Source organism: Podarcis bocagei, assembly GCF_964188305.1.
Source record: "Podarcis bocagei genome assembly, chromosome: W".
NCBI lineage: Eukaryota > Metazoa > Chordata > Lepidosauria > Squamata > Lacertidae > Podarcis > Podarcis bocagei.
In genome coordinates this window covers 95594515-95608450 of record NC_138131.1, presented here as the reverse complement: position 1 = coordinate 95608450, position 13936 = coordinate 95594515, and the positions used below count along the sequence as shown (strand labels likewise).

Genomic DNA, 13936 nt, shown 5'->3' with positions numbered 1-13936 from the left:
ATCAAGTTGTCTTTCTCACTTTCAGGTACTGCTCTAATTCTTAGGTTTCTCTCCTTTCTTTGTAATTCAATCATAGACAGTGTCAGGTCATGATCCTCTAATTTCTTATATACCGGTGGTATCTTCTCTTGAACAGCAGTTGCAATATCCTTAGCTTCCTCTGCAATCTGTCGAGTCGAGGCCGATTCCTCTAATAGTTTTTCAATGGACTGTGTATTGGAGTTCACCTTGTTCCCCAGTTCATTAATACTTGGAGTGTTCAAATCTATTTTTGCTGAGGCCCCAGCTACTTGTTTATTTGTCTCTGCAACCTGTTTGGCTAATTTTTCCAAAGATGCATCAATTTTGCCAAGTGCCTGAGCCAATAGCTCTTCAGATGACATAGCTTTTGATTTTACTTGCGAAGCAGCAGCTCCTACTGTGCCTGCCGCTCCAGATGTTGAGGCCCTTCTCTGAAAAGTAATATCAGTCTTGTATTGTCTGCCGGATCTGGTAGTTTTATCCTGTATGCCACTCACCAGCTCTATCTTCCCTTTCCCATCTGCCATAACAAGCCCAAGGTCAGTCACACGCTTGGTGAGTTTGTTTTGCAAAGTAATTTTCCAGAGCTTGGTAACTTGATGACAAAATAGTTGTTACAACGTAGTCTCCTCTAGGGGGACACCCTTCCAACTTCACTATGCAACTGTTAAAAACAAGTATAGTTCTTAAAAGTTCCAATATCCCTCAAAAGCCAGAGTTTCAATGCTTTTAGAAAAGTTTCAGTGTCTCTAAAAAGTTACTTTATAGTCAAAGGCAGATCTATAAACACTGTATCTTTCTCAAAGTGTCAATATTCTTTACCCTTAACATGCAGACAATTCTTCCCACTGGTCGACCTTCCCTGTCATAGGCAGTCCGTTCCCAGATTTCCGAGACAGCAGAAATATATTTACACCCTCTTTTCTTGCAGGTAAAATAATGCTCGGTTCTCCCCCCTCCACTCCTGCAAACCGGAGGGGAGTCGTCTTTTTTGGTGCTGGATTTGACCTTTAAAAGTCGTCTTTCAGGGTTACAGCTTTACAGTCTCTTTACTTTAATCTATTTACAAGTCGGAAGAGGCAGACTTCCTGTTTGTGCCTTTCCCGTTTCGGTGCCAAATTAACTAAATTTTTCTTCCAATTACTTGCTTACTCCTACTCACGGGTAGTTGCTTTAGCTTCCAATTGTCCAGAAAGAAATCAGCGCTCTCCGCGCCACACACTCCCTTTCCGTTCCGGAGCCTTTAAAAAGGGGGGCGCAAACGGAGCCCGCCGAGTCTCCAAGTTCTCAGGCTTCCCCGCCTGAGATTTCTTCGGGTCCCGCTTCGCCGCAGCGGTCAGACCCTGTCCCCGTGGAGCCGATTCCCTCCGGAGCTCAGAGGGAATCCGCCATTTGTCGCTGGTGCTGACCGGAAGTCTTTTGCAGGTTTCACCTGGGACTTGGTACGACTTTTGCCTGACGCTTCAGGCTTTGCAGAGTTCCCCTTAGCTCCTTTGTGTTGACATGGCTTCTTACAATTCCGCTGAAGATGCCTAGTCTGTCCACAATTGAAACAATGGACAACGTTCAAAGCAACAGCCTGTTCTTCACTAGCAATAGCAGTGGGGGTGTCAGAACTCCGAGCTTCTCTCCCCCTGTCTTTGACATCTATTGCAGCAAGGCGATCTTTCTCATTGAGAATCACGGCGCAGATTCTCTCCGTCGTGAGTTCTGCGGCAAGTAGAGAACCAAGCTGACTTGCAACCGTTTTATTATTATAATAATAATAATAATAATAATAATAATAATAATAATAATAATAATAATAAAATTTATTTATATCCCGCCCTTCCCCAGCCGAAGCCGGGCTCAGGGCGGCTAACAACAATCAAATAATCAAACAGTAAAATAGTTACACAATCTAAAAATATTTCATTATAAAAATTAATTAAATCAAATTGAAGGCAACCAATTAAGCAAAATTATGTGCAGGTTGCCAGAGGAGGGAGTCAGGCTGCGCCCTGACCAAAGGCCTGGTGGAACAACTCTGTCTTGCAGGCCCTGCGGAAAGATGTCAGGTCCCGCAGGGCCCTAGTCTCTTGTGACAGAGCATTCCACCAGATTGGGGCCACAGCCGAGAAGGCCCTGGCTCTAGTTGAGGCCAGCCTAACCTCTCTGAGGCCTGGGACCTTGAGGATGTTATTATTGGCAGACTTTAGGTTTCTCTGTGGGGCATACCAGGAGAGGCGGTCCCGTAGGTACGAGGGTCCTAGGCCGTATAGGGCTTTAAAGGTTAAAACCAGCACTCTATAAACACTGTATCTTTCTCCTGTACTCCACCGGGAGCCAGTGCAGCTGGTATAGTACCGGGTGAATGTGATCTCGCAGCGAAGACCCCATAAGGAGTCTCGCCACGGCATTCTGCACCCGCTGGAGTTTCTGGGTCAGTCTCAAGGGCAGCCCCACGTAGAGCGAGTTACAATAATCCAGTCTGGAGGTGACCGTCGCATGGATCACAGTGGCTAGGTCAGGGCGAGAGAGATAAAGGGCCAACTGCTTAGCTTGGCGGAGATGAAAAAATGCCGCCTTTGTTATAGCTGTAATCTGCACCTCCATGGAGAGGGAGGTGTCGAAGATTACACCCAAACTCTTAACGGACGATGCTGGCACTAATTGCACCCCCGCAAGAGATGGGAGTTGCCCCCTCAATCCCATATCGCCCCATCCCAGCCAGAGGACCTCTGTCTTCGAAGGATTTAACTTCAACCGGCTCCCACGTAACCATCCAGCCACAGCTTCCAAACATCTGGTCAGTGTGTCTGGGGCCGAGTCAGGATGGCCATCCATCAACAGATAGAGTTGGGTGTCATGAGCATACTGATGGCAACCCAACCCAAAACTCCGGACAAGCTGGGCGAGGGGGCGCATAAAGATGTTAAAAAGCATCGGGGAGAGAATTGCACCCTGAGGCACTCCACACACCAAGGAGTGGCGCGATGACAATTCCCCCCCAAGCGCCACCCTCTGTCCCCGACCAGAGAGAAACGAGCGCAGCCATTGAAGGACTGTGCCCTGGATCCCCACGTCGGCAAGGCGGTGGTCCAGGAGTTCGTGATCGACCATGTCAAAGGCTGCTGACAGATCTAGAAGAATCAGCAGCCCCGACCCGCCTCGATCCAGCTGCCTGCGGAGATCATCTGTTAGGGCGACCAGAGCCGTCTTGGTCCCATGACCAGCGCAGAAGCCGGACTGGAATGGATCCAAAGCAGATGTTTCATCCAGAAACCTACCAAGCTGTTCAGCAACCGCTCTCTCAATCACCTTACCCAGGAATGGAAGATTCGAAACCGGGCGGTAATTGGATAGATCTAAAGGATCTAATGATGTTTTCTTTAAGAGCAGACACACCACTGCCTCCTTCAGTTCCCCTGGGAATATCCCAGTGCCAAGGGACAAATTGATGATATCCCCCAGGGGGGCCCGCACCTCGTCTGGACACGCTCTAATCAGCCAGGACGGGCACGGGTCAAGAGGACAGGTGGTGGGCTTTCCAGCTCGGAGGAGTCTGTCCACATCGGCTGGGGATATCCGGTCAAAGTGGTCCAATACTGGACCCGAGGACAGTCGAGGGGCCTCCAGTTCCTTTATTGTATCCAAATTGGCAGGGAGGTCATGGCGGAGCAACAGGACCTTCTCCGCAAAAAAGCTCGCAAATGCCTCGCAGCTGTGTGTCGAATTGTTATTTAAATTTGGCTGGCCTTCAAGGGACAAAAAATAAAATAAAAATAAAAATAAAAAATAAAAAACCTAAAAGAAAAAGAGAAAGTGCTTTATCCACAAGAGGAGAGCTTTCCCACAGGCACCAGACCAGCGCATGAGGAGTAATAATAATTATTAACAACAGCAACAATAATTTATTATTTATACCCAGCCACTCTGGGCGGCTTCCAGCAAAAGATTAAAATACAGTAAGGAGGAGCTCTTTCAATCTATTTTCCCCATGGCTTTGGAAGCTCACCTGATGGCCTCCTTGTAGTGCATGAGGGCCTCCTGGAGCTTCCCCTGCTGTTGCAAAACACTGGCTAAATTTGAATGCGCAGCTGCAAACTCCGGGAAGACCTGCGGGGAAGAAGCTCACTCTTAGTTTCCCTGAGAAGCATTCTAAAGAGACGGAGGCCGCTCTTTGAGGCTCAAAGGTTGTGGGCGTGAAATAAATCCTCATTTGGATTGACTTGCAAAAATTAAGGAGGAGGAGGAACCTATGGACTGCCTTTTTAGCATGCATAGGAAATACTGTTGGGAGATCAGACTGTCAAATGACCAATGCCGTATTTTAAAGAGCCCCTCTTTGATGCTCAAATGTGGCAGGGGCTGGCTGCAAAATAAATCACCGTTTGGAATGATTTGTGGTAATGATAATAATAATAATAATAATAATAATAATAATAATAATAATAATAATAATAATAATAATGGGCCTATGAACTGCCTTTTTCGTACGCATAGGAAATACTGTTAGAAAATAAGACTGTCAGGGGATCAAGCTCAGCCGACACAGAGAACAGCATGTGCCCAGCTTTTATTTCAATTTCTGTACCGTTCCTTAACACCTTGCATTGTTCTTCTGATGAAAAAGCAGATTTTTGGTCATTCCAGGAGGCCTAGGAATATAAAAAGGGGGACAGACCCTCTTCCTTCCAAAAGGGACTTATCGGACCATGCTTTGTCGAGCCTCAAAATGCTACTTCACTTTCACTTCTTCACCATTATTTCCGTTATTGATCAAGAAAAATTTGATCGGCGATTTTTAAAAAGACCCAGACTAGGAGTCCAGGGTATGCATGCCTAACCCTTATATGTCAATTTAATTGTTGTAATTCTCCACGCACGTACCTCAAGAGCTTTCCGGTAGAGGCGGACAGCCTCCTCGATATTCCCTTGTTCTCGCTTGATGTTCGCCAGGTTATTAAGAGAATCCGCGTGAGTCGGACATAAACGGAGAGCTGTATTGTAGCATTCCTCGGCTTCGGCAACCTTCGAAACACAAAACAGAGTTTTTACACGAATATTAGTATGTCTTTCACAGGAGCCCAAAAGGCTGCTCTGTGATGTGATGGCTGGATTGAGGTTTGATACGGCCCCTCAGCTCCTGACGGTAACTTGGTATTAGAGCGGTTCATAAAAAACTCTTTTTTTGAAAATGCCTGCTCCAAAGTTCTTCTCTTACCAACAGTAGAGATTATATAGCTATATCTGGAATGGCATGCATATCAGTTAATATCTTTTATATATATATGCCAGCTGTCCTTTGTCAACAACCAATTGTTGCTGTTTTTTATATTGAATATATGCTATATGGTAACTGTTGCACCTCATAGGTAACTCAAGCCTTCTGCACGTCACAAAAGATGTATTTTATCAAAGTCATTGTTGAACTGAAATACAATTAAGAAGTATATTAATAGTGAAATGCAATTAAGAAGAAGCATATTAACAGTAAAACCCCACAATTGTTGAGCCTTTTTTAAGGATTTGACCCCAGAGGTGCTGACCTTTTTTTAGGATTAAAGTTCTTGAGCTTTTTGGGGGGAAGTTTTGCCCTAGTAAATAAACCGCCACGAGGGCCGGATTAAATCGACCAGAGGGCCAGATTAGGCCCCTGAACTGGACTTTGGACATGCCTGGTCTAAAAGAACATTGGGAAAATTTAAAACAATTTATTGAATGTACAGCACTAATTAAAAATTTAACGAAGGTGACGTATAGGTGGTATTTGACGCCGACTAAACTTGCTAAAATATATATAACTCAAGATAAGGCACGCTGTAGCACCCTGCTTGTGGTTAACGCTTAGCTGGAATGAAATATTCAACGCAGCAACAGAGAAATTAAAATAATAATTTATTTGTCAGACAAATAAATGAGAGGCACAGTGGTATATGGTTACCAAGCTCTGGCCTGGCCTCCTGCCATTATGGCCAGCACTTATATTCCCTTAATCCAGCCCCCTTTGCTCCTCCTGTGGCTGCCTCTGTTCAATCAGCCTGGTTGAATTTCCTATTGGCTGATTGCTATAACCAATTCTAAAAGATACACCCATATCCTCCTGTCCTTATATGTCCTTATATGTCCTTATATGGAACACAAAGAGCTATATATTGTTACATCTATAAATGACAAATAAGTAGTAATATATCTTACATGTGTCTCAACAAGGAATCTTAATTACCAGCTCACCTCTTGCCTTCCTTGCCCTCCAAAACAGATGGTTAATAATTTTAAATTTTTATCTTGAACAGATGTCAGAGACCTTGGGTTCATATTCTCATGCATCATCAATGAAATATCTCCTTTTGGAGGTCTTTAAACAAAGGCCTGACAGCCATTTGTCATGAGTGCTCGATTGGCGTCTCCTGTCTGGCAGGGGGCTAGGCTGGTGGCTGACTTAATTTCAGGATAAATACAACTCTTACAACTATATGAAATAAGAATCTAGCATTTCTTAAATCTTTTGCATAATTACATTTAAGCCAGCATATTTCATACATTATCATAGATAGCTTTTTAGAAGGATAAACTTCCTCAAAGTAAAAAGGAAGGAACAGTTTACAGCCTCAAAATAAAATAGGAAAAAAGCCTCTTCCCCTGTTTACACTCCCCCCCTTCTCCAGCCAGTTGCTTTGTTTTCCATGTGCTCTTGGCCTTTTGTCCTGTGGCTCAAGTTTAACGGTTTTATTTTACTATTTACCCATTCCTAATTATGTTTGGTCTATGTAACCTTGTTCTTAACCTGTAATTCCCTTTTTACGACTTTGAGAATTGTTTTCTGCTATAAATCAAGGGGCCCCTTGTCTAGGAGGAAAACATTGCCAAGGTTCTCTAAACAGCTGGCATGAAACATTTGAAAATCTAAGCCCATTTAATTTAGGAACCTGATCAAGATATAAGCCAATATATGCCTTGATTAAAAATGCAGTCTATATTCAGATGCCACAACGCTAGAAGTGCAAGGAGAAGGAAGGGAATTTCGTCCATAGGTGGTGGATGTGCACTAAAGTCAAAGTCTACTGGGATATGATTTACAAAGAATTGAAAAAGATCTTTAAATATACTGTTATTAAAAAAACCAGAGGCTATTCTATTGGGTATTGTGGGAGAAGAAATTCCAAAAGTAGACTTATGTATGCTACCATAGCTGTAAGGACATTTTTAGCCCAGAAATGCAAGCGGCAGGAACTTCCAATTTTGGAAGAATGGCAGACAAAAACAATTGAATATGCAGAACTGGCAAAGCTGGCAGTGAAAATCCGAAATCGGCGCGACAAACTGTTTGAAAAGGACTGGAGTAAATTTATAAAAGATGTGAAAGAACATCTGAGAATGTTTGCTGGTTTGATTTAAAATATTTTGTCATGATAATTTTTGAAAGTGATTTACAAATGCTAAAGTAAATTGTTTTAAGTAGAGTAAGAAGGTAAATAGGGCGATATATGTTCAGGTAGGCAGCTGTGGTGGTCTAACGCAATTGAAATATATAAAAAATATATAAATTGTCCAGTAGCACATTGCAGACCAACTCAGTTTGGTCTTGGTAGAAGCTTTTGTATCTGAAGAAGTGGACCTGCATACAAAAAATTATACCAAGAAGAAGCCAAGTTTAGCAAGCCCTGTTTAGGGAAGCTTTTAATGTTTGACGGACTATTGTATTTTAATATTTTGTCGCCAAGAGTGGCTGGGGAAACCCAGCCAGATAGGCGGGGTATAAATTTATTATTATTATTATTATTATTATTATTATTATTATTATTATTATTATTATTATTATTATTATCATCATCATCAGGTGCTACTGGACAATTTTTAAAGGGTGATATAGAAATGCTAAGAGGATCGTGACTGCTTAAGAAAGCCAGGGAGTGGGAGCGGGGGAGGGGGGAGGGGAGTCGACGCTTGGTATGAGCAAAGTTGTATGTGACGATATGACAAAGGAAAAAATAAAAGAGGACTTCTTCTAGGTTCTGTACCCCAAATCCCCCCCCCAAAGAGCCCAATTTCGAGGTCACCATCATCCGGAAGGCTTTTTTCAGCAAACCCTCTGACATACAGAAAGCAAAAGGGACCGGTTTCATTTTCTTTTTTTAATTTTTATTTTATTTATAACATAGTCCACAACAACTCATACATACAAACAGACCCACCACCATTGACTAATTATCAAAATTAAACTCCTATCCCCTTACACAAAGAAAACATAACATAAAAATAAAAGACTTTATTCTGTTAAATGGCCGCCTTATTTACCTCTTGTATACTATTTCTTTTGTATGGGATTATTACAATTTTTCCTAATTATGACTTAAACCACAAAGTCTCCTGTAGAAATTAATTGAAACAAGTCCAAGTGTATATTTTGGGGCACTGTTTGGTAAAGTATTCTCTGCATTTTCCCCATTCCTTTTGGAATTCTTGTCTGGGTTGTGCCCTAATTGTCTCTGTTAATCTGGCCAATTCAGCATGGGGTAAAAGCCTAAGAAAAAGCTAAACAACTTCAATCCTAAAAAAAGTTCAACAATTTAAACCCTAAGAAAAGAGCTCAACAACTTCAATCCTTAAAAAAAGTAAACAACTTTGGTCGGCCCTTATGGCCCTTCACTTCATCAAATCTGGCCCTCTTTGAAAAAAGTTTGGACACCACTGCCTAATAGGAAAGTTTCTGTATTTTTTTTTCACAGGCCCACCAGAAATGTATAAGTGTCCCTTCTTCTTTACTGCACCTCCAGCACAGTTTTTTTGTTTTATACATTTTAGCTATTTTGGCAGGTGTTAAGTACCATCTATAAAACATCTTTTATATAGATGTTCCCCCCACCCCAAGGCAAAAGGGACCAGTTTCTTACGCTGCCTTTCTCTTTCAGCGCGTTGGCCAGGTTGCAGTAGGCGTCAGGGAAGTGGGGCTGGAGCTCAATGGCCCTCTTGTAGGTATCGATTGCCAGATCGATCAGCCCCTGTTCGTAATACACACATGCCAGGTTGCCGTGGACAACAGCGTGGTTGGGACTCAGGCTCAGGGCCCGTAGGTAGGCTGCAACGGCTCTGAAATGAGATCAAGGACTGGTTCAGTTTCATTGTCACCAGGGTGGATAAAAATCTGTTTTTTAAAAAATAAAATGCTTTGGGAGGACGATTAAGAGGATCGAGGCGGGCCGGGACTGCTGATTCTTTTAGATTTGTTAGCGGCCTTCGACATGGTCGATCACAAACTTTTGGACCACCGCCTTGCCAACGTGGGGATTCAGGGCACAGTCAGACAATGGCTGTGCTCCTTTATCTCAGGTCGGGGACAGAGGGTGGCGCTAGGGAGGGAGTTGTCGCTGCGGCACTCCTTGTTGTGTGGAGTGCCGCAGGGCACAATCCTTTCCCAGATGCTTTTCAATATCTTTATGCGCCCCCTTGCCCAGATTGTCCGGAGTTTAGGGCTGAGTTGTCGTCAATATGCTGATGACACCCAACTTTATCTGTCAATGGACTCGGCCCCAGACACACTGACCAGATGCTTGGAAGCCGTGGCTGGGTGGCTGCGTGGGAGCCAGTTGAAGTTAAATCCTTCGAAGACAGAGGTCCTCTGGCTGGGTCAGGACAACATGGGGTTGGGGGGCCAACTCCCATCTCTTGTGGGGGCGCAATTAGTGCCAGAGCCTTCTGTCAAGAGCTTGGGTGTAACCTTCGATGCCTCTCTTTCCATGGAGGCACAGGTTGCAGCCACAGCAAAGGTGGCATTTTTCCACCTCCGCCGTATTAAGGAATTGGTTCCTTACCTTTCTCGCCCTGATCTGGCCAGTGATCCATGCGATGGTCACCTCCAGGCTTGATTATTTTAACTCGCTCTATGCTTAGACTCACTCTGACACCCTATATGGGATTTGGTATATAAATTTTCCCGTGGCTTTTTTGCTGGCCCATGTAGCACCAGCATGGATAGCTGGCTTGGGTGAATAGCTGATGTTTCCTCCCTTTGTAGTCTTGATGAGGCTGCATTTTAAGCTGTATTTTAATTAACTGGGGTTTTTTTCTATTCTATTTTATTGTAATTTATATTTGGTGTTAGCCGCCCTGAGCCCGGCCCTGGCCAGTGAGAGCGGGGTAGAAATAAATAAATAAATAAATAATTCGGGGAAGAATTATTTGTTTTAAGTTTTTCATGTGTGCGAAAACTCAGTCCAAGTTTTTCTTGGGGAAAAAATGTTTCAGCACATCAGTTAAGCAACATGGATACATATGCTACCATGTTACTGTTTTAGTGAAATAAATTGCTGTCAGAGCTGCTTGAAGATCCTAGCTCACAGAGGATCACGCTAGCCAGCGATCATTAAGTAAAAGTCTTTATTGAATTACAGTTTCCATTCTCACGCTGCTGCGCGCAAACTCTACGTCTAGTAGCTAGATCGGCGAAGCTCCGTCTGAGTCTCCGCCCCGTGTGCACCAACTTAATATCCTAGCCTTGCTCCACCTTTTCCGCCTGACTGTCCTCCTCTGGGTCCCTCTACCCCCCGGGGCTTCTTCCTTCCGGGATTCTTCTGACGCTGACCCGGACCCTCCTGCCTCCTTGCGCCGGGCTTTAGGACCTGGTTCCCTTTCGGGGCTGCTTACTGCGCCGCCTTCCTCTGCATTTGAACTTGGCGCGCGCGCCCAACCTTCCACTTTCCTCTTCACCGTTTCTTCGCTCCCCGATGGAGGCGTGGCCACTCCTGACTCATGCCCTCCCTCCTGTGGTGAGCTGCCAGCGCTTCCCCCCTGGCTCCCTTTCTCTTCCCTGCTTCCTGGTGGTGACGCTGGTCCCGATTTCCAGCTGCTCCCCCCTGAGTCCCCCCTTGCCCTGGCCACTGGTGCTCCTTTCTGTGAATCCTCTGATTCACTGGAAAGACTGGGAGATCTCGGGTCGTCGTCATCACTCATCTTTTCTTCTGCCTCCTCCCCTTCGCTCTCTGTCTCCTCCCTTGCCCGTGCCTCTGCTCCTAAACCCCTGACATCCATCCCCCCCTCGAAGCCCCCCAGTCCCCCCTCCCCTCCTTCCGGTGCTGGAGCTGGGGGCTGCTGTTGCAAAGGGACGAACGTCGGATATCGGTCGCTTCCCGTGGCGGGCCTCCATCTGAACTCTTCCGGGACTTCCTCCCTGCTCTCGTCGACGACGGTCACCTCCGCTTCCATCTCTGTGCCGCCGTGCTCGAAACCAGGGTCGTCCCCGAAAATGTCCATGTCCGTCTCTCCCTCACTTCCTCCTGGCGGCGTTGCTCGTCCTGAGCAGTCCAGCCACTTTCTGCGGAACTGCTCCTCTGGCCTATCGTCCCACCAATACGAGGGTTCTGAGACAGATCCCGAGGGTGACCCCTCCGGGGAACGGACGTCTCGCGTTGGTTCCTCGTCCGAGTCGAACCCCCGGAACGTGCTGGCCGAAAGCGTGGGTGTGAAAAGCCAGTCGTCGAAAAAGTCTGCTGGCATAGGTCTATGTGGGAAGAGGGCATGAAACTCGTCTTTGAGCAGAGGTTCGTCTAAGGCGTATCCCGGCACCCAGCTGTTCGCACTGGCCGGGGTGCCCTCCTTGGCGAGAAAGTATTCTACCCCCTCTTCCCCCCATCTGGAGTCCAAAATCTCCGTGACTTCGTTGATGCGTTCCTTCTGTGCCGCTCCCGCATGGCCTGTTCTGTCTCCGGCCGGACTCGGCGCCGTTCCGGGTTCCTGGAACCTGTGCGGTGCCTTGTAGGGAGTGAGCACCGATCTGTGGAATACCGGATGCATTCTGGAACCCTCCGGAAGTGCCAGTCTGAAAGCTACCGGGTTGACCTGCTCTTCGACTTGGTAGGGCCCCAGTTGTTTATGCCCTAGTTTCTTCTTGGCCAACGACCTGGCCGGCACTGCGTGGGCCGCTAACCAAACCCAGTCTCCCACGTGGAGCTCTTCTCCAACCCTTCTGTGCTTGTCTGCTTGTACCTTGTATGCGTGCTTGGCCAGCTCCAGGTGGCGCCTCAGCTGATCGTGGACTTCCTGCAGCTCCGACGCGAACGCATCTGCTGTCTGCGGCTCCCCCTCCCCCATTCTTTCCAGTCCCGGGAAGGTTCTGGGGTGCCTCCCGTTGTTGGCGAAGAACGGCGTGACCCCCGTGGATACGTGCTTCGTGTTGTTGTAGGCGAACTCTGCAAGCGGCAGGTAATCCACCCACGTCGCAGGCTGTTGATTTGCATAACATCTCAGGTACTGCTGCATGATGGCATTGACCCGCTCCGCTTGCCCGTTGGTCTGCGGGTGTCTCGCCGACGCCAGGTTGATCTTGACGTTCAGGAAGCCCATCAGCTTCTGCCAGAAGTTCGAGATGAACTGCCGCCCGCGGTCGGACAGAATAGACCGTGGCAGACCGTGAACCTTGAACACGTGGTCTATGAACAGTTTGGCGGTTTGCTCCGCCGTGGCCACCTTAGCACACGGAATGAAATGCGCCATCTTGGAAAACAGGTCCACCACCACCAGCACTGCCGTCTTGCCCCTTGAGCTGGGCAGATCCGTGACAAAGTCCAGGGCCACCCTTTCCCAAGGTTCTACCGGAGTTTGCAGCGGCTCCAACAGTCCGGCCGGCGGTTTGTGCACTGGTTTGGCCCTCTGGCAGGTGTCACACCTCGCCACGTAGTCTGCGACCTCCCCTCTCATTCCAGGCCACCAGAAATCCCTGGCTACTAATTCCACCGTCTTCTCCTTGCCAAAGTGCCCGGCCGTGGGCGCGTCGTGCAGCTGCTGCAGCACCTTGGCTCGAAGTTCGTCTCCCGGCACGTAGATGGCCCCTTTACGGATGAGCAATCCATCTCTTAGCTGGAAACCGTCGGCCGCTGCCTTGCCCCTTTGCACCTCTGCCATCTTTGCTTGTGCGAAGGAGTCCCCCTGCAACGCTCGCCGTACCGCCTCTAGGTCCACGGTCGCCGCGGCGCACGCCCACACTGTCGGTGCGAAGATGTGCATGGCGGCCGCTGGTGTTGCGTCCTCCAGATACTGTGGCTTACGGGAGAGAGCGTCTGCCATGATGTTGGTGTCCCCCGGGACATACTCTATTCGGAAGTCGAAGTTCGCAAAGAACTCAGCCCAACGTATCTGCCTCTGGTTCAGGAACTGTGCCGTGCGCCAGTGCTCTAGATTCTTGTGGTCCGTGCAAACCTGCACCGTGTGCTTGGCGCCGATCAGAAAGTGCCTCCACGCCTTGAACGCTGCATGAATTGCCAGCAACTCCCTGTCCCATATGGTGTAGTTCTGCTCGGACTTGCTGAGCTTCCTGGAGTAAAACGCTCCCGGTCGCCACACCCCCTGCGGGTCTTTCTGCAGCAGGACCGCCCCCACGGCTCTGTCCGAAGCGTCTGTCTCCACCCTCATCGGCTTGCTGGGGTTGACATGAAGCAGCTGCTCTTCCGACGCGAAGAGACGCTTGAGTGCCTGAAAGGACTGCTCCGCCTGCTCTGTCCAAATGAACTTCTTTTTCTTGGAGCTAAGCGTGTCAGTGATGGCCGCCGTCTGCATCGCGAAGCCCTTGATAAACTTGCGATAGAAGTTCGCAAAGCCGACAAACCGTTGGACCTCCTTCCGGTTGCGCGGGCTCTTCCAATCCAACACCGCTCGAACCTTGGCGCTGTCCATGGCGAGCCCCTTGTCAGACAGCTTGTAGCCCAGAAAATCCACCTCCGTCACGTCAAATTGGCACTTCTCCAGCTTGGCGTAGAGCCTATGTTGCTTTAGCCTGCTCAGCACTTCCTTGACGTGCTTGTCATGCTCCTGCTGCGACTCCGAAAAGATCAGGATGTCATCTAAGAAACAGACGCCCGTCTTGTAGAGCAGTCCCGCCAACACGTGATGCATAAATGCTTGAAAAACGTGGGAGCCATTTTGCAATCCAAAAGGCATAACT

At 47.4% G+C, this 13936-nt stretch overlaps 1 pseudogene across 1 annotated transcript in view; it reads right to left on the bottom strand.

Annotated features, from left to right (window-relative positions):
• LOC308578231 overlaps positions 1 to 13936 on the bottom strand; it is a 1025155-nt pseudogene that overhangs the window by 191367 nt on the left and 819852 nt on the right. Inside the window, exons 3-5 of the transcript in view lie at positions 8898 to 9093; positions 4894 to 5034; positions 4019 to 4119 (exon numbers count right to left, since the gene is read on the bottom strand). The product of the transcript in view is annotated as an uncharacterized misc_RNA (transcript). The remainder of the gene's footprint in view (positions 1 to 4018; positions 4120 to 4893; positions 5035 to 8897; positions 9094 to 13936) is intronic.